This window comes from Dermacentor andersoni, chromosome 6 (genome assembly GCF_023375885.2).
Source record: "Dermacentor andersoni chromosome 6, qqDerAnde1_hic_scaffold, whole genome shotgun sequence".
In the NCBI taxonomy this organism is placed as follows: domain Eukaryota; kingdom Metazoa; phylum Arthropoda; class Arachnida; order Ixodida; family Ixodidae; genus Dermacentor; species Dermacentor andersoni.
Genome location: NC_092819.1, coordinates 57,556,858 through 57,574,096, shown reverse-complemented (window position 1 = coordinate 57,574,096; position 17,239 = coordinate 57,556,858). Strand labels below are relative to the sequence as shown.

Here is a 17,239-nt window from a genome sequence, read left to right as displayed (position 1 = left end):
ATTCGGCTCTCTCCCTTAGTAGATCGCTTAATTTCTCAAGTCCTTGCGACTCTTGTTTCCAGTTGGCAATTTTGCACGAAAAGAGTTGTACAATTAATGGGTGAAAGTCGTATTGCCTATGAGTTTAAGGGTTATTGCAGAGTTTGATGATGGACGTTGTCTCGTATTATTTGATTTTCCACCTTATTAACCCTTATAACGGGCGTATGGTTTCAACGATCTGTCAGCGTTTCGGCGAGCGGTCACTCGAGGAAATAATGAAGTAAAGGGAAAAGTTGAACGCAACTGGCGTTTTCTCCTGCCGCAGCTCGTTCCACGTACATACAGACCAACTGACCACGAACCGAATCCCTTTCCTGGACCATAGATCAGTCTAAACAAAGAAGGTTGAACTAACGAACCAACAGTGATGCGTGTGACCGTTGAATAGACGGTGACAACTGAATGCATCTCGAGTTAATCGCACGGGCACCGAATCGATGAGGAAACTGGCCTTAACATGCCAGTAGGTCCCGATAACTACCTACTAATGTTGACCGCCGAATAGCTGTCACGCCTCGACATTGATTTCGCGGCGCTTTAGGAATGTGTTTGAGAAGTGGTGGCGTGGACGGTGAGTGTGTATGGGGGGGGGGGGGGGTATGCGTCCTAATTTCGGGGGGGGCCCGGGCCCCCCCGGGCCCCCCCTTGGGTACGTGCCTGGGCCCAATGACTGATACCAGGTCACAGAAAGTCTGCAAGTCCCAGGACTGGCGTAAGTTAAGCGGATAACAGGGGGCCCTTTGTGGCTCGGATTGCGTCCACACTTGTGTCCCAGGGGCCCTGGGAAACACTGACTGAAGACGCGCAGGAACCTAAGGCGTGCTAGTAAATTATGTTGCAGCAAGAGAGACAAAAAGCGCGCTCTTACCGTGAGAAAAGACTCTGTGAGTCAGCAAAAAAAAAAAAAGACAGACAGACAGACAGAAATGCAGTAGACTGGTGGCGACGCCGCCCTGAAGTTCGAGCACCGACTCTCGGTGACGTCACAGACTCTCACAGCGTCGACTCAGGCTCAAGTTTGTTTTACATCGGCAAAAGACATTGCATGCAGAAAGAGACGATAGACTCGACCTCTCCGGTTTCGAGTGCTTTTCCCTGCGCGCCAAAAGCGGATTAATCGCGGTGAAAAATACTTTGAATGGTCACGCTCGCGTATCGTTGGCGCTGAGATCTTGGCGCCAAAACAATGATAACAAATAATACAAATAAAGAAGAGTATACTGAAAAGAGTATCTCGCCTTTATTTCTTCCACTATATGGTGATTGAACTTATTGCCTCCCTTAAACGAATGAAAGTATAGACTTGAAAGAAAATTATGAGACCCAGCGTGCATTCTGGAATATATGTGAGGTGGTTAATCACATGCAGTATTAATTTGCCCAATCAATTCCTGCGTCTTTGGAGCAAATGACTCCGGCACCGCGCGCTCATGCGCATCCGTGCCGTGCGCAATGTGACACACGTCGTTGTCATATCAAAAAGCAAGTTGGCGTTGGCACGAGCCGGGAGTCTACTTGCAGTTGCTGCATAATTAAAAAAGAAAATTAAAAAAATTGTGGTCTAGTGGCTTGAGCATCAGGCTACAGGGAATGGGGGACGACAGTTCGATCTCACTATCGAACATGTAATTTAAATTTTCTTCCCTTCCTTCTCTTTTTTTCTTGGCGTAATAATTCTGCGCAAGCCCGCAAGGCGGAGATAAATAAAGAAACCCATACGGGGGTCACTCGAAAGAAAAGCCTCGCAGATGAAGAAAAATTCGTCCTGGTCCGATACTCGAAACCGGGACCCCCGCCTTTCCGGGGCAGCCGCTCTACCATCTGAGCTAACCACGCGGCTAACAGATGGCAGGTGGCAATTTTTTGCTTTTTAAGTATGAGCTCTTCAGCAAGGCTGCAGCAACCAGCGAAGGTCAGGGAAGTCCGGAAGAGTTCATGTAAAGAGCATCGCTTAAGAAAGAAAGTTGTACCACTGTAATATAGTTTAGCATTTAGCGCTTCTCAACTAAGATGACACTCTTGAAACGTCACCGTGTTTTTGCATTTCGTAAGACGCGGCCTAAGCCGTTATGCCAGTACTATCCCAAACTCGATTGAACCCTCAGCTCTCTAACGTGTGTTTAGCGGCAAAGCACCAGTCGGGGAGGTGCAAATTGTAAGCGATAAAGTTGTTGGGACACTCTTTTAAACATGCAGGGCAGGGTCCCTGGTGAGTTACGTGCTCGACTAATCGATTGAGACTTTCCTTGTCGAGTACCTTTCCAGCGAAAAATATAGGCATCCGTGATCGAGGGCGCGTGGTCGTCAGGGGCAACGCGAACATTTCTCGAATAATTGAGCTCGAGTTTAGCGTATGAGATTGGCTAGCAGACCGGCGAATTTCGATCGACAATACGTTTGTTGGCTTGTGCGTTTTATGTAGTCGATATGCATAGACTTACAATTTCTTCTTCTTTCTTTTTTCCTAACGTTTTAAGTTATATTGCTGGTGCTTCACCAAGTTTGTGTCCACTCGCAGAAATCGCAGAATTTGCCATTTTCGTTAACGTGCTCTTGGTTTCTTTCTTTAAAAATCATATGAGCGTTCACATGCACTTAGAAATCAGCATAATCTTTTTTTGTATGCTCTCATATCACGTCATGCCGTCATTCTTTAACGATTTATTAATCTACTCTACGTGTGAGAGACGGCGAGGCAATATTCCAACGTTTCCGAATACATCCAAATGAATTAATCGCTCCAGTTGCACATTCAGCTGCATATTCTGAAGTAATTGAGCTCGAATATAGCCCATGTGACTGGCTAGCAGACCGGCGAATTTCGCTCGACAATACGTTTGTTGGCTTGTGCGTTTTATGTAGTCGATATGCATAGACTTACAATTTCTTCTTCTTTCTTTTTTCCTAACGTTTTAAGTTATATTGCTGGTGCTTCACCAAGTTTGTGTCCACTCGCAGAAATCGCAGAATTTGCCATTTTCGTTAACGTGCTCTTGGTTTCTTTCTTTAAAAATCATATGAGCGTTCACATGCACTTAGAAATCAGCATAATCTTTTTTTGTATGCTCTCATATCACGTCATGCCGTCATTCTTTAACGATTTATTAATCTACTCTACGTGTGAGAGACGGCGAGGCAATATTCCAACGTTTCCGAATACATCCAAATGAATTAATCGCTCCAGTTGCACATTCAGCTGCATATTCTGAAGTAATTGAGCTCGAATATAGCCCATGTGACTGGCTAGCAGACCGGCGAATTTCGCTCGACAGTACGTTTGTTGACTTGTATACTGACTTCGTGTGCGTATTTGTGCTTGTGTGTTTCATGTGTGATATGACTGTAGCACCGAAAAAAGAAAAAAAAAGCAGACGTGCGCCCTTCATGAAGGTCAGCGCGACAGGAGCTATAACAGACGTGAGCCGGGCAGGTCACAGCGTCATCGTCATCTCCCAAACTCCCTCACGTATACGTTGCCAAATCGGATACACTCAGCCGGAAAATCCACAGACCTCGTCGCTCTCTCTCTCCCTTCTTTTTTTCGAAATGCCTCAAAATCCGCGACGGCCATTAAGATGCGTAATGGCCGTCACCGATTCCAGGCACTAACATTAACCATGCACCCTGCGGTATGTAACCTGTTTCTTTCCATCATACGCAGGTGCGCTGCCTGCCCGCACCGATACCAACGGCCTTCACCTCCGGCTTGCGACAAGAGCAACAGTAAAGTGCGCACCCGGCACCACCCCCGTCATCTCTGGGCGCAAGAAAACACGGTTTCTTGTAACGACCGGCTGGCTCACCGTTGGAACCACGTCCAACGGGTCAACCATCGGATGTACACATCTGGCGCCAGCGGCTGCGGCGGCGGCCGTACAAGCAGCGCCGCGCTGTCGCAGCTTTGCCCCATCGCGGGCGGGTAAGCTCACGCACGCGCACACTGTGTAGTACAGAGAGGGATTCGAGGGCGAGCTGGTGGGAAGAACAGGGGGAGGGTGGCGTTTCGGGTCGCTGCGGGGCGGTCATATTTTTTCTGCGCTCCTACGTACAGCGTCCCCGTGTTACGTGAGGTCAAGCTGAGTGACAAATGGGACGGTGCAGGGTTGAGCGTTGCGGGGAGTCGCCGCCGCGCTGCGCTGCCGTCGCTGACCACACGTGTGTGTGCGTGCGTGTGGGTGCGTCTGTGTCGTGCGTGCGTGCGTGTGCGTGTGTGAATGCGGCACGAAGATGTTTTTTTCTTCTTGTGTTAGTGTTGTTGTTGTTGTTTTTACTTATTCGTGTGGCGGACCGAACTTAGTGGAGTAAAAAGAAGAAATAAAGAAAGGATAACACGAACGAAAGCTTCATATACGAAAAGCCTTATAAAGCCGCGCGAGCGGGGATAGAGGGGGCACGTATACGCAAAAGGCTCCCGCACGCTCCTTTTTGAGTCGGTTAATCATGATCCCCCCCCCCCCCCCTCCTCCTCCGACTCCCGCGGTGTCCGATTGGGCAACTTTGAGAAACGGACCTTATCCGTCAGTGACGAAGCCGGGGGGTCATTAGGGAGGTCAGAACCTCCGCGATCTCGCTGCGGTGCCTGCGGATGCAAGGCGCCGCGCGGCTTGCTCCTGTCTGCAGCCAAGACCGAGTTCGCGGTTTGTCGCGTTTCTTCTTCTTGCTCTTCCTTTATTTCGCGAACGCGGCGTCCCTGTAGTTTTTCTGTCACTGCACACTGAGAAACTCACCTGTCGTTGATTACTCCCCCTTGCGTAAAATTTCCAGTAGAACACTGGCGGTTTGGGGGCCGGACGTTCCGTCAAAGGCACCGCTACGAGATGCACTTGGGACTGCTCACGTTCCACGTCTTATACCTGAATGTGAACACGACTGGACATCAGAACGCGTATAGCTCCTCTCGCAATGAGTGCATATTCAATGAATGCTTCTATATAGGTGACTTCCTTTCCTCCGCCTGGACTGTCTGAAGGAAGGAGAATAAAACAAACAAACAAACAAACAAACAAACAAACAAACAAACAGACAAACATACAAACGAACGAACGAACGAAACAACGAACGAACGAACGAACGAACGAACGAACGAACGAACGAACCAACCAACCAACAAACAAACAAAGACCGGTGACACTATCATACAACCAGCAACAGCAAAACAAATTACGATGGCAAACTCATTATATTTTTATAGCTGCATTTACGAAATCGCTAGCCGATTCCGAGCAAAGAATTCACGGGCCCTTCTGAGCAGCGCGCGACATTAATCTGCAGCACGAACGTCAGTCCTACACGACCGACTTTTAAGCCAATTAGCCGAGGTAATTACTTCGCCTAGCGTCAGCGCGGCGGTCACTTAATAAGTCCATAGCCAGGTGGCGGTTCCCGAAATAACGTTTCCTGCGGTCACAAAGCAGTGGCTAAAAAGAAAAAAAGAAAGATTATCAAGAAAGAAAGATCGATCGGCTGAGAGAACTGCCAGCGTATATACGCAGAGCTTGCTTTCCTCCGTTAACTGGCGCACCGGTTTTGCCGCAAATCGAATTCCAACTTGGGCGGGTGGAGGCGATCCGCGCCCGCCGTCCAAGGCCTACATATTTAGCCGCGTTATAATTTTACCCGACCCCCCCCCAGCTCTGTTTCCCGGGGCGGCGTTTCATTAGTTCGCCGAAATGACTGCTGCGTGTAACGAGAATACGGCAACCATAGTAAATACACGCTTACAACTGCCGCGTTAAGCACGACTTTTCGATTGGACGCATGCAGTAGACCCGCGGAAACAAACGGCCTTCCACGTACATGGGACTCCAAACAAGCGAGAAAACGACAAGTGTGCCTCAAGCGTTATTGAAAAGGTTGCATCAGCCGCGAAAGTGCGGTGCACTTCGCAATGAGTTCACGCCCAACGTTGACCGCGGGTTAGCCCTTCCTTACGTGGGGTCTTGTGAAGGGTTTCGGTGACGTTATGCCCAAATCTGGATTATATACATTCGTCGTTTGCCCAGAATCTGCCTTATTTCGAAACAATTGTCAGCATTGATTGATTGATTGATTGATTGATTGATTGATTGATTGATTGATTGATTGATTGATTGATTGATTGATTGAAACAAGCCGTCTGCATCGCATCTTAATCAGAGCGAGAGTTAGCGCACGTGAATGAAACACTAAAGGTACAGACAAAAAAAGGCAGCTTCCTTCCTATCGAAAGATTCGCTTTGCTTGCGACAAAATACTATAAAAAGAGCGAAGGACTTAACTATATCTCCTGTCATACCGTATAAAATAACGTGTCTACTAGGAAACGCCTTGGTCACCAAGTATACGTCGCAGCTATATAGTCGTGTCAGGCCTGTTCGATAGACAGCACTCTTTGAAAGAAAAGAACGACAAGTAGTTGTTGCGCTTCTTGCAAGGACGCCCGTTTTGCCCCACCGAAGTGATTGCTGGTGAGATACGTTGTCGCCGACTATTATCTCTAGATTAGATACGAGCGTTTGTGGAAAAAGTGAGGGAAAAGAAATTGTTTTTTTTTTTTCGCCCGTCTATAGCTTCGTGAGGTTCTCGAAACAGGAAAGGTGTCAGAAATATTCGCCAAAGGTAAAAATAAGACGGCGCCGAAAGGACAGGTAGTCCCGAAACGCAGTGTCGGAAAGCGGCAAGGCAGAACGCGCGAGCAGCTCGAGATCGTGAAGACCAGTAGCCTTGATGCCGGCCGAGATACGCAAACACACTTGGACGGGTTCCTATCGGTAGTTCCCGTCTCTTGGTAAGCCCGCAGCGTTCGCTGCTGCGTGGCCTGTACCAGCTGCATTTTTTTCTCTCTCTCTTTTATTTGAATGCTATATGCACAGAGTATTTAAAAAAACCGGCTGTGGCAGACACTGCAATTCATCAACTTTGGATGTAGTTATGTGTGAAGCCGACACAACCTGCACGACAAAAGGAGAATGAACAACGGAATGTTAGAGTAATTGTACGATTGTATTTCGTATTAGTTACACTACATGATACATGTTGCGACTGCTCAACTAAAGTGTATTTGGATGCCTTGTTCATTCGCCAGAGGGTGCGGATGAAAGCATTCGATATATTGTTTCATGATGCGTGTGGCAAGGTGTAATGATGGTAAAATTATGCGGCGTTGTTGGTAGCGATGGTGGCAGTGGCGATGGGCGATGGTACAGCGGCGGGAATGTTGTGTATTGGTCGTGTTCTTCGTGATGGTGTTGGTTGTAAAAGTTCCTGGAAAGCTTCAGGAGCCTTTGAGCGTTTATTGAGATCACTTAGCCAGTATTTTTGATCTCTCTCTTGTCTTCTTCTTCCTCTTCCTCCTCCTCATCTTCTTGTTCCCTTTCTTGAGAGCCAGTCCTGCCTCCTGCGTCTGCTTCTGCTTCCTGACCATGGACTGTGGTGGTAATGTTGGTGGGGATTGTGACAGCAGTCATGTCGGTGGTTGCCCCGGGGTTAGTTGGTAATATGACCACTGTTGGGGTCATTATTTTCGTGATGATGGTGACGACGGTGATCTGTTGATAGGGGCTGTGATGATAGGGGTCATAGAGCGAAAGTTGGGATGCTGACGATAGTTGTGGTTATGCTGATACTGATTAGTGGATGTTGTAGCGATGGTGCTGTTGTATATATATATATATATATATATATATATTGAGGTGGTTGTGGCATAGTTTTCGAGATGATGGTTATGCTGGTGGAGCTTATGGCGGTGGCGGTTTAGGTGGAGGCTGCTGATGGGAGAGGGAGGGTGTATTGATGGGGAGGGGGAGAGTAGCTGCTATAGTTGCGGATATCGATGATGGTGTCACCACTGTTGAGGATCGTGGATGAGGACTTTTCGATGTTACCATGGTGGGTGGAGTGGCAGTGGGAATGTTGTTATGATGAAAGTGAAAATCCAGGTGATTGCGTGGGCTCGCGAGACTTGTCAGGATGCCACGCATCGGTCTGCTTCGGTATACATTTGCTCCTACCATCACTTGCCCCCCCCCCAAAAAAAAAGAAAGAAAAAAGAAAAAAAGAAGAAGAAAAGGATCCGTGCAGGTTCTTGGACATATCTGCAACATCGAGGTCGTCTTCTCCGACGCTGATGAAGGGCATAGATGTCAAGGTTGCGCTGCTGAACCCTGCACATTTCGTTCGACGAAAGATAATAGATAAGCGCGCCAAACTTCTGACAGAACTTAAATTTAGCGTTGCTATAGCACGCTGCAGTACGCCACCGAAAAGAGTCGCAATGGTAGGTGAGGATGGACCAGTTGCCTGCCGGCGGATCGCTCTTGCTAATTGAGGTGGGAAATAGCCACGGAGTTAGCGCAGATCTACTTTGCTTAGTTTGTTAATTTACCAAACTGAATAATTTGCCATGGTTGCTTATTAGACGGGGAACATAGTGAGATACATGGCACAGGGTCGGACCACCCACTTATTCAAACTCCGAAGCAATATCAAATCCAGTGTGTAATGAAACAAAACAGACGGAGGCCTACAATTGCAGTTGTGCGTACACGTTAAAGTAATGATATGGATAAGTCACATCCCATTGTATATCGAAGCTTGTGCGCATCAGTGGTGGACGCAACGAGGAAATGCCAGTGCGAACGAGAGAGCAGAGAAAGAAAAGATTTGCAGTTCCCCCCGAAAGGCGAAGCACTGATTGCGATAGCAAATTAGCAGATAGCTGTACGAATTAAGGATAGTAGTTTTATCGGCCGTATAAACTTGTAAACATTGGCTTACTAACTAAACTAAAAATGATAGACTGTGTAAACGGGACTCACGAGGACGTAGAAAGAAACAGACACACAGAGCCCCAGCGCTGTCTTTGTGTGTCTGCTTCTTTCTACGTCCTTGTTCCGTCGCGCTTAGACATTCTATCACGTATTCAAACCAACCAACCAGCCCGTCAAAGTGTTTTAACTAAATTAACCAGTACGGTGTCACGCACGCACGAGTAAACATGAACACATCTCACTCGATTGCAGCACAAACTGTTTGTGAAAACGCTGGAGTCAGGAAGCGCGGCAGGAGCCACGAGCCAATTGACCTCCGTGCATCTGTCGCTTCAACGCGAACGAAACGTCGAAAGTGCAGCGCATGCGAAGTTACCGGCACTACGCGCACTCTGCAAACATCGCAGACCGCTTTGAAGATGAGGCCCGCGCGGGCGCGCACTTTAGCCACATCGTAGGTAGCTTTCGAGACGCACGAGCGCCGGCAACGCGTCCTTACGGCATCCGCCAAAGCGTCTACTACGGCGTCCGCGATTCTCGTGGCCAACGCCGTAGTCGAGGCCGCGGTTGTCTCCACTCTGTACGAAGCGGCGGGCGAGGAGGACATCGAGGCACCCTAGCAGCCGCCGGAGAGGAACGCGCCTCCTCCCTCGCCTGACCACCCTGCCGCGCGCGCCACAGGAGAGGGCACGCATCTGGGCTGCGTTCCTCGCTCGCGCACGCGAGGTTGAACCGCGATCGCCGACTCACCCTCGCACGCTTTCACTCATACGGAACCTCACGGCGACGGCGACGGCAGAAATGCGCCGGGAGTGTCCGTATCATTGCTATCGCAATAAAAGTTTATATATGAGGACGGAAAGGTTGCTCTTATGTACACAAAAATACGTTATAAAGCAGTGTAACTTTTCACATGTAGCATTACCCTATTTCGGAAATCCATTTGGCCGTTGCATCAATCGCCAGAATAAACCCTAATTCACCACTGCCACCACGTACCACCGCCTCATCCGCATTCATAAAAGCGTACGTTGAAATGGTATTATTGTATGTAAATATTATCGGGCATACTAGATTCTCGTATCAATAAAGATTATGGGGCAACATGGTTCATCGAACGAAAATATATTTGGATTAATCCAGTAGGTATAGGGCGATCATTCCAGAAATCCGGGTTGAAACAACATCTTCGATTAAAGTCAAGGGAAGAAGGGCGCTTGCTGAACAACGACAGAAAAAAATACATATATAAATATGCTGAATTAGATAAACTAGTTTTATTTTAGTGTCACAGGGCCAAGTTTCCAAGTTCGTTTGTTTGTCTCATTTTCCACTTTTTCCTTTTTCTTCGAAGATCGCGCCGCCGGCAACGTTGCCGCCGTCGCCGAAACCCAGAGGGTATACCGGCCTAGTTCTCCTTTCCGTACGCTACGTACGCGTGGGCATTTCGGCGCCACTTGGCGGGCGGCGTTGATAGATGGGCGAAGTCGCCGCCGCCGCCGCCGCCGCCGCCGGTGCAGTCTCTGCCGGGCCCCTCCACCTGCCGTTAATCGGCCGCTCTATGCGGTGCGGCCGCCGCCGCCGCGGCAATCGTTCATACACGCGTCATGCGCTCAAGTTCCTCTCGAGTGACGGCGCTGCGGGCGCAGACGAAGAAGACTTCGCCGCGAAGTCTCCGACACGAACAGTTTAGTTTGGCTTCCGAGTTGCGCCTCCTCCCTCCTCCTGTTGTCTGCTTGCTGTACGATAAGCGCTTGCTTTGGTGAGCTGGATTTCCACCGATAGAAGGGGACGAAGTTGGAGCTATAGTGGTTAGTTATGCACTACGAGAACTAAAAAAAAAAAAAAGAGCTTGATCGCGTCATTGCGTGGCGTGATTGCACGGATGCATGATTGGCCGAACGCTGCGCGAGGAAGGCGAGGACAGAAGCGAGAAGACAGCAGGACTAGCGCTGCCTCGTCTTCTTCGACAAAAGCGAAGACGACAGTGTTATATATGCGTATCGCTTCCTCTTTTTCCTGCCGTCTATGCGAAGTCTTCCAGCTCGCGCCACCTGTATGTATAACGTATCGTCAATCTGTACAGGAGGCATAAACTCAGCTCCCACTTGTGTTCTCAATTCGGCTCGTCCTGCGCGTCGGACTCGCGCACCGGTCGTGCATGTTGCAAAAACGATGTCGATGAGTTTGCGTGTAACGTTTGCACATTTTCCGCACATTTGCCACAAATAAGAGATCGGAACATGACAAAAGGGCTCACAGGATGGGCTCACAGCATCGCTGGCAAGGGCTCACAGCATCGATAGACCACATCACAGCATCGAGCAACAACACAACACAACAGGCAGCGACTTTGTACCGTCGTATTCCCTTGCGTCATCGTCTTCCTTGCGCTGTTAGGCCAACCATGGTTGTACATGTTGAAGTGCAACGCACTGCTGATCAACAAGAACGCAAGACAGAAAGGACACACGTGACAACAGGACGTCGCGTACGTCATAGTTCGCATTTTTCATTCCGCATTATCCGGGTTTAAGGAGATGGCGCCTGTTTGCGGCAACGGCTATTCTCCTTTGATCAACAGTGGGCGAACGAGGGATGCCTCAGCCCGGAGCGAAAGTTTCGACTAGGAGCACTTGGCCTTCGTCAGGAAAGGCACTTGGCCACTCCGGTGATTATATCATCAGGAAAGGGGCTTGTTAAATACATATGCGTCACTGGTACTAACAGGCTACCGTCGTGACAGTGACCTCTGTCGCACTTTATAAAGTGGCGCTGCAAATATGCAGTTAGGAAGCGTCCTCCGTCTCGCTCTGGTTGTTGCTCTCTGCTCCGAATGTTGAATACCCAGGCGTCTCATGACAAAAGAAAAGATTCGTCAGGTTTGGCTAACGCTTTCACTCACAAAGTTTTCTCCGGCCTTTCACATGGAACGGACACAGTGTTTCGCCACGGCTATATACTCCGCGACGGTATAGGACATAATTCACAAATCGTTTAAGCCTAGCAGTATCAGCTCTAACTTCGGCGCGCTATCGTATCGACCGTCCAGCGTTAGTTAGGCTCGTTGCGAGGCGTGTTCTAGCCACCGACAAGCGTGTAACGCGAACGAGGTCGATGCAGTCAACAAGCGTAAAATGGATATGAACACGAGGTAGCAGGCGACTGGCCTTCGGTGACAGGTCTCTTTCGGAAGGGGTACTGTGTGTCCGCGCTGACTGCGCGACAAGTTTGACTGAATGATCGCTCACTTTCTTTCTTTCTTTCTTTCTTTCTTTCTTTCTTTTTCTCTTTCTTTCTTTCTTTCTTTCTTTCTTTCTTTCTTTCTTTCTTTAATTTACACACTTCCTTCGTGTCACCTATATGGTCGGTTTCTTATATACTACACTCGCGTTCCTACATGCGGAAAGCGAGTAGCTGAAGCACAATACCGCCATTCCTTACGTGGCTTCGTATGACGCGTCCTCTATTATGCCAGGAAAGCCAGCGCGACGTTAGTTTTACTTCGTGGACGTGATCGACACTGTTGCGGTGATGCGATCGCCAGATTCCCCTTCAGACGCCGGAACATCAGCTCAGTTTCGTAGCGTCCGAGCCGATCGGTCAGCCAGGCATCCCAGAGACCGATTCGCACGGGGAGGACCCAAACAGGAACAACTTTACTGCATCGCAGCTGAGCATCAACTGTGGCGCAGAGCGCACTCCACAGGCAAGCCCGGTCGCGTGCACCGCGCCGAGGCCTTTTTTGCAACGCTTACAGCTACAGTCGCGTTCAATATGAGCTGCAACATGGTACCCGTGGCCGAATGGGGTCCCAGGACTTCACGGCGGCCCCGACATGCGGAAAATTGGAGAGCTAAACACCGGTACAATTACTGGTATTTACCTGCCGTGGTGGCGTATAGCGGCTATGGCGTTGAGCTATACTGTAAGCCCGCGAGCGCGGCATCAAATCCTGGCCCCGGCGGCTGCATATCACTGGAGGGCGAAGCGCAAAAGCATCCGTGTACCGTGCATTGGGTACACGTTTGAGAACCCCGGGTGGTCAAAATTAATCCAGAGTGCCCTTCTGCAGCGTGCCTCATAACCACGTCGCAGTTGTGGCATGAAAAACCCCAGCATTTAATGACTCGTATTAGGTGTCAGGTAAACCAATTTTCCTATGTAGGCGCCGCCACAGTGCAGCCTTGTGGTCCCTTCGACCACGAACACTGTGCTGCAGCACGTACTGAACGCGACTGCACGTTCGCTCGCCACAGCGCCTCCGCGCAAAACTTAATAGTTCCTACATGTCCTGAGTTTTGCGATTATGCGATAACTGTGTGACAGCATATTCTATACGCCGATTGTGTCTGAGCACACCTGCGAAACTTCAAAGGTGGTTTAACAAAGCGCCACAGCCCTATCGCGACCATAAGCGGGCTCATATCGCTAAACAAGCCTGAATATGAGTACTAAATGTCTGTTCTAGGGTAATGCAACTTCAGTTTCAATTTCGAAGACCATCAAATCGCTCTCAGATCGCTTCTGCAAGGCATTGCCTCCCTACGTATGCAGGGAGGCTATGGTTGGTTCACTATATAGGCTTGTCTTGCGGACGTAAATCCAGGCGAATGTCGTGTATCCGCTTCCGGTGGTGATAGTCCCGTACGGGTCACATTCATTCTCATGCCCTCTATGCCTACAATGCACTCTCACTGCATTCTATGATACCTGGACGTGGTGACGCTAGGAGTTCATATTTGTTATGTCACCCCTGCAGTGGACATAAGACAGGCCGTTGATTACGAAAGTGAATGGGCGTGGTGTCCCTTCCAGAATAGTGTTATCCAATATTTTTCTATTTTGTATGGTGTTTTATTAGCAATAATTATAATTGTAGTAACAGCTAGCAGTAGTGGAATAGTAGTAGTGCCAGTAGTAGTAGAAGTAGGAGCAGCAGCAGCAGTAAGTAGTTGTAGTAGCAGTGTAGTGAATTCTGTTGACAACTAGCATGACTACATAATAAAATACCACATCATTGGTCTATGGATATTTCAAAGGAAAAGGACACTGACCGACCATGACCTCCCTTCATTTCGCTCTTTCGTAGGACCAAAATCCGTAAAAGGAAAAGAAAGTCGTGCCTAATCTTTATTTCCTTGTTTTTAAAGGTCTCTCGAAATTCTTCGCATGACCACAACCACAGTTCCAAAATAAGTACTTGACGAAAAATGTACGACTACACTGGCCTTCTTGAAGAGCTGCTTCGATAGACTCGGAGAAAAGAGATATCCTTAAAAGGACCGTATCACGCCTAAAGAAAATGCGTTCAAGGCTACATAAAGTCAACGTCAAGTCAATAAAAGAAAATGCCAGCAAAGGTTACACTGCGAGCGTCGAATCAGCGAAAGGGACGACGACAATTTATGCCGAGCCGTAAATTACACAGCCGCCGCAAACAGAATGATCGCCCGCCGAGCGACGGTGTCCCCGCTGCGCCGCTCAAGAGCCGACCATTATTTCGAGAGGAAGGCCCGTGATTTCGACCGTCTTAATTACACCCGCCTGTGTTCATGAGCAAGCGTGTACGGGCCGACGGCAGCAGCTTACCGTGGGCAGGAACATGGCTACCGGGAGAAGTGGAGAGAGGAGGAATGGAGAGGGGAGTAGTGGAGAGGGGAGAAGTGGCGAGAGGCGTGCCTCGCCGTCCATGCACTCGCGGCACCCGCTCGCTCGCTCCTGCAGCGGCAGCGCGTTGCGGCCATTCCATTTTGTTGCCCTCTTGAATGCTTAGGACCCTCTCAAAAAAAAAAAAAAAAGTGTTGCTCATTATTCGCGGTGAGAGATGTTGCGTCTATCTTAATGCGGCGCGCGCGCGAACCGAGGCTTTCATTATCGTGTAAGTAGAGTCAGCGACAAATTTTCCCGGCCGTTCATAATGGCGAGGTCGTATGCAGAAAAGCCACTCTTTGTAGCCTGTGAGAGATTTAGAGTGAACGCCATAGGAGATGCGCAGTGTGTATACTTCTTAGCGCACCTTTAATTAGGAGAGGGGAGGGGGACGGGAGGTTGTTGATTGGACACACTTGTCTGAGCGCGATGCTCTAATCTGGTTCGCTATCAGTGACGCTGACTACTTGCGCAGATGATCCTGAGCGTCAAAAGTCGCGATCAGTATATCCCGTCAATCGCAATTGATAAGAGAACTGTGCGCTTTCAATTGAGCGGACAACAAATGTTTGCGGCAGAGCAGTATGTGTATAAGCTGATCTAATTACGCGTAGATAAAAACTGTTGCCTAAGTGTTTTACTCGTGTATACCAGGCAGCAGAATTTCAGCTTTTGGGACCTTTTGATTTAAAAAATATAACAGTTGAACTTGCTTTGTATTTGCGTTAACTTAGCCGGGTTCTGCGCAAATAAATACAAAGCGATATAGGCCCCTTATTTAGACAGCCGGAGAAGTATGTTTCGTGGATCGCAACGGTAAGCGTGAAAATGAGAACGAGAAAAGGTAGAGTAGCCGAATAGGAGACAGCGCTAATCGTTCAAGTTTATCAAGTAGCACACTTTAGTGTTTCTCACATAATCACGAGAAAGGATGCATAGAAAGGCAGGGAGGTTAACCAGAAATAGCTCCGGTTGGCTACCCTGCACCGGAGGAAGGAGTATAGGGAATAAAAATAGAAAGAGAGTGGAAGGGGAAGAGTGAGATAGAGAGAAAAAGAGACCAGCACAAACAAAACGCGTACACTGTAGAGCTGTAGGGGGGCACATAATCAAAAGCAGACACTCTTACAAGCAGATGGACTTTCCCAAGAACATAGCAGTGTTCTGGCGGCTTCTTGCTCAGCAAACGCACGACTGCTTTGTTCCAGTATATTTCCCTTTGGCAAATGTTTATCTTCTGACCGACCCAGAGTGATGAGAAGGGCATACAAGCCATATATTGTCGAAAGAGGGTCACAAGTAAGCTCAGTTATGCACTTAACTGCTCTTAGGGCTTCGGCGAGGGTTGTCAGGTAACCAATGATGCCGCGAAGTTAATAATGCGCGGATAAGAAAGTACAGGACATTTTGCTGGTCATGCTCCTGTGTGCGGTATGGCAGCCCTGCTTCGAGATTCGCCGTGCTGTCCGCCTGCAACTTTGTAGCGCGTCCTTCCTCGATCCGTTATTCAATTCCTTTCTCTACGGCCGTTTTTCGTCCAGCAAGATTCTGTACACGAGCTCCAAATTGTCGAAGAGTCCGCGATCTCGGCTATATATTTCCCGCAGAGAGCTGCGTATAAAGCCGCCGCAACTTCTGAGGTCGGCAAGCCCGAGCGACTACCTCTGTGATCAAGCTGCTCATTTGCATGAGCGCGCGCGCATAGCAGACATTCCTGAATCGCTCTGCCCTTGTGCAGTGCATGGAGCAGCCAATGCGATGGCCGCTTCAACCTCCCCGTGCTTTCTTTACCTTCTTTCCGGCACGCTCTAATAGCAAAGGTACGTTTGCAAGGATTGAGAACTTTCAGCGAAGGTGTCCTCCGTCAAGTCCAAGCGAAGTCGAAGAGAAAGCCTTGCGCGTTTCGACCTTCGCCGGTGCTGCCTCCACGCGAAGCTACAACGTGCCCGTCTGTACGCGTACTGGGGCCAAGGTCTATAACGATCACGCACCCCCTAAACGCGCGGTGAGCGGTTCAACCAGTCTAATTACGATACTCTTCCCCCTGAACTACACGATCCAGGTCGGACGGCGAACGAATAAACGACGAAGGGGACGCCGCGTTATTAGAATGACGCGGAAACACGCTCAAGGACAACGAAGCGCCGAGGGACATTCATCGGGCGAAATTCGGTATACGTTTTCGCAAGACACTTCGTGTCACAAGGCAGGATCGAGATGTCGAGCACATTTTGTTGTCGTCCTCAAGCGACCAATCGTAAAAAGGCGAGCTATTCATCAGATCACGCAGAAGAAAGGCCTCTCCTGCCCATACGCGCCCGCAACGCCTCGTGTTTCCGGAAGGGTTCGTTTTAGTACTATGTGTCTCGAACTGCTGGTCGTGACCCCTAAATGGGTCATGATCCTATATCTGAGGGTCATGGAGAGCGAGTGAGAGAGAGAGAGAGAGAAAGTCATAAGGGAAGGGCAGGGAGGTTAACCCTGCACTGGGGAAGGGGGAAGGGGATTGAAAGAGAAGAAAGAAGTTCAGAGTTTGCACTGTCACGCACACAAGCGTTCATCACTGACTTAGTCACAGGCGGTCATATAGGCTGGTGCATTTCAAGAAGCGCACCAGCACCTTTGTGGCCTTGTACATAGCAGACGCACGAGGCCACAGGCCAACTATATATGGTACGACTATATGTACTCTGCTTACCAGAACAGAGATGAATTTTCAATCTTGGTGCCCATGTTTCAACGTCGCTTTCTTTCAGAGCAATATATATATATATATATATATATATATATTGAAATGA

The 17,239-nt window shown here is 48.9% G+C and overlaps 1 protein-coding gene and 1 long non-coding RNA gene across 3 annotated transcripts in view; one reads left to right on the top strand and one right to left on the bottom strand.

Moving 5' to 3' along the window:
• The window catches only part of LOC129382507 (uncharacterized), a 243,240-nt gene that overhangs the window by 68,841 nt on the left and 157,160 nt on the right, over window positions 1-17,239 (top strand). Inside the window, exon 2 of the long non-coding RNA XR_008610600.2 lies at window positions 3,704-3,961. This is a non-coding gene — a long non-coding RNA (uncharacterized lncRNA). The remainder of the gene's footprint in view (window positions 1-3,703; window positions 3,962-17,239) is intronic.
• Window positions 1-17,239, bottom strand: part of LOC126522802 (GATA-binding factor 2-like) — a 299,824-nt gene that overhangs the window by 232,242 nt on the left and 50,343 nt on the right. The gene's annotated exons all lie outside the window — the stretch shown is intronic.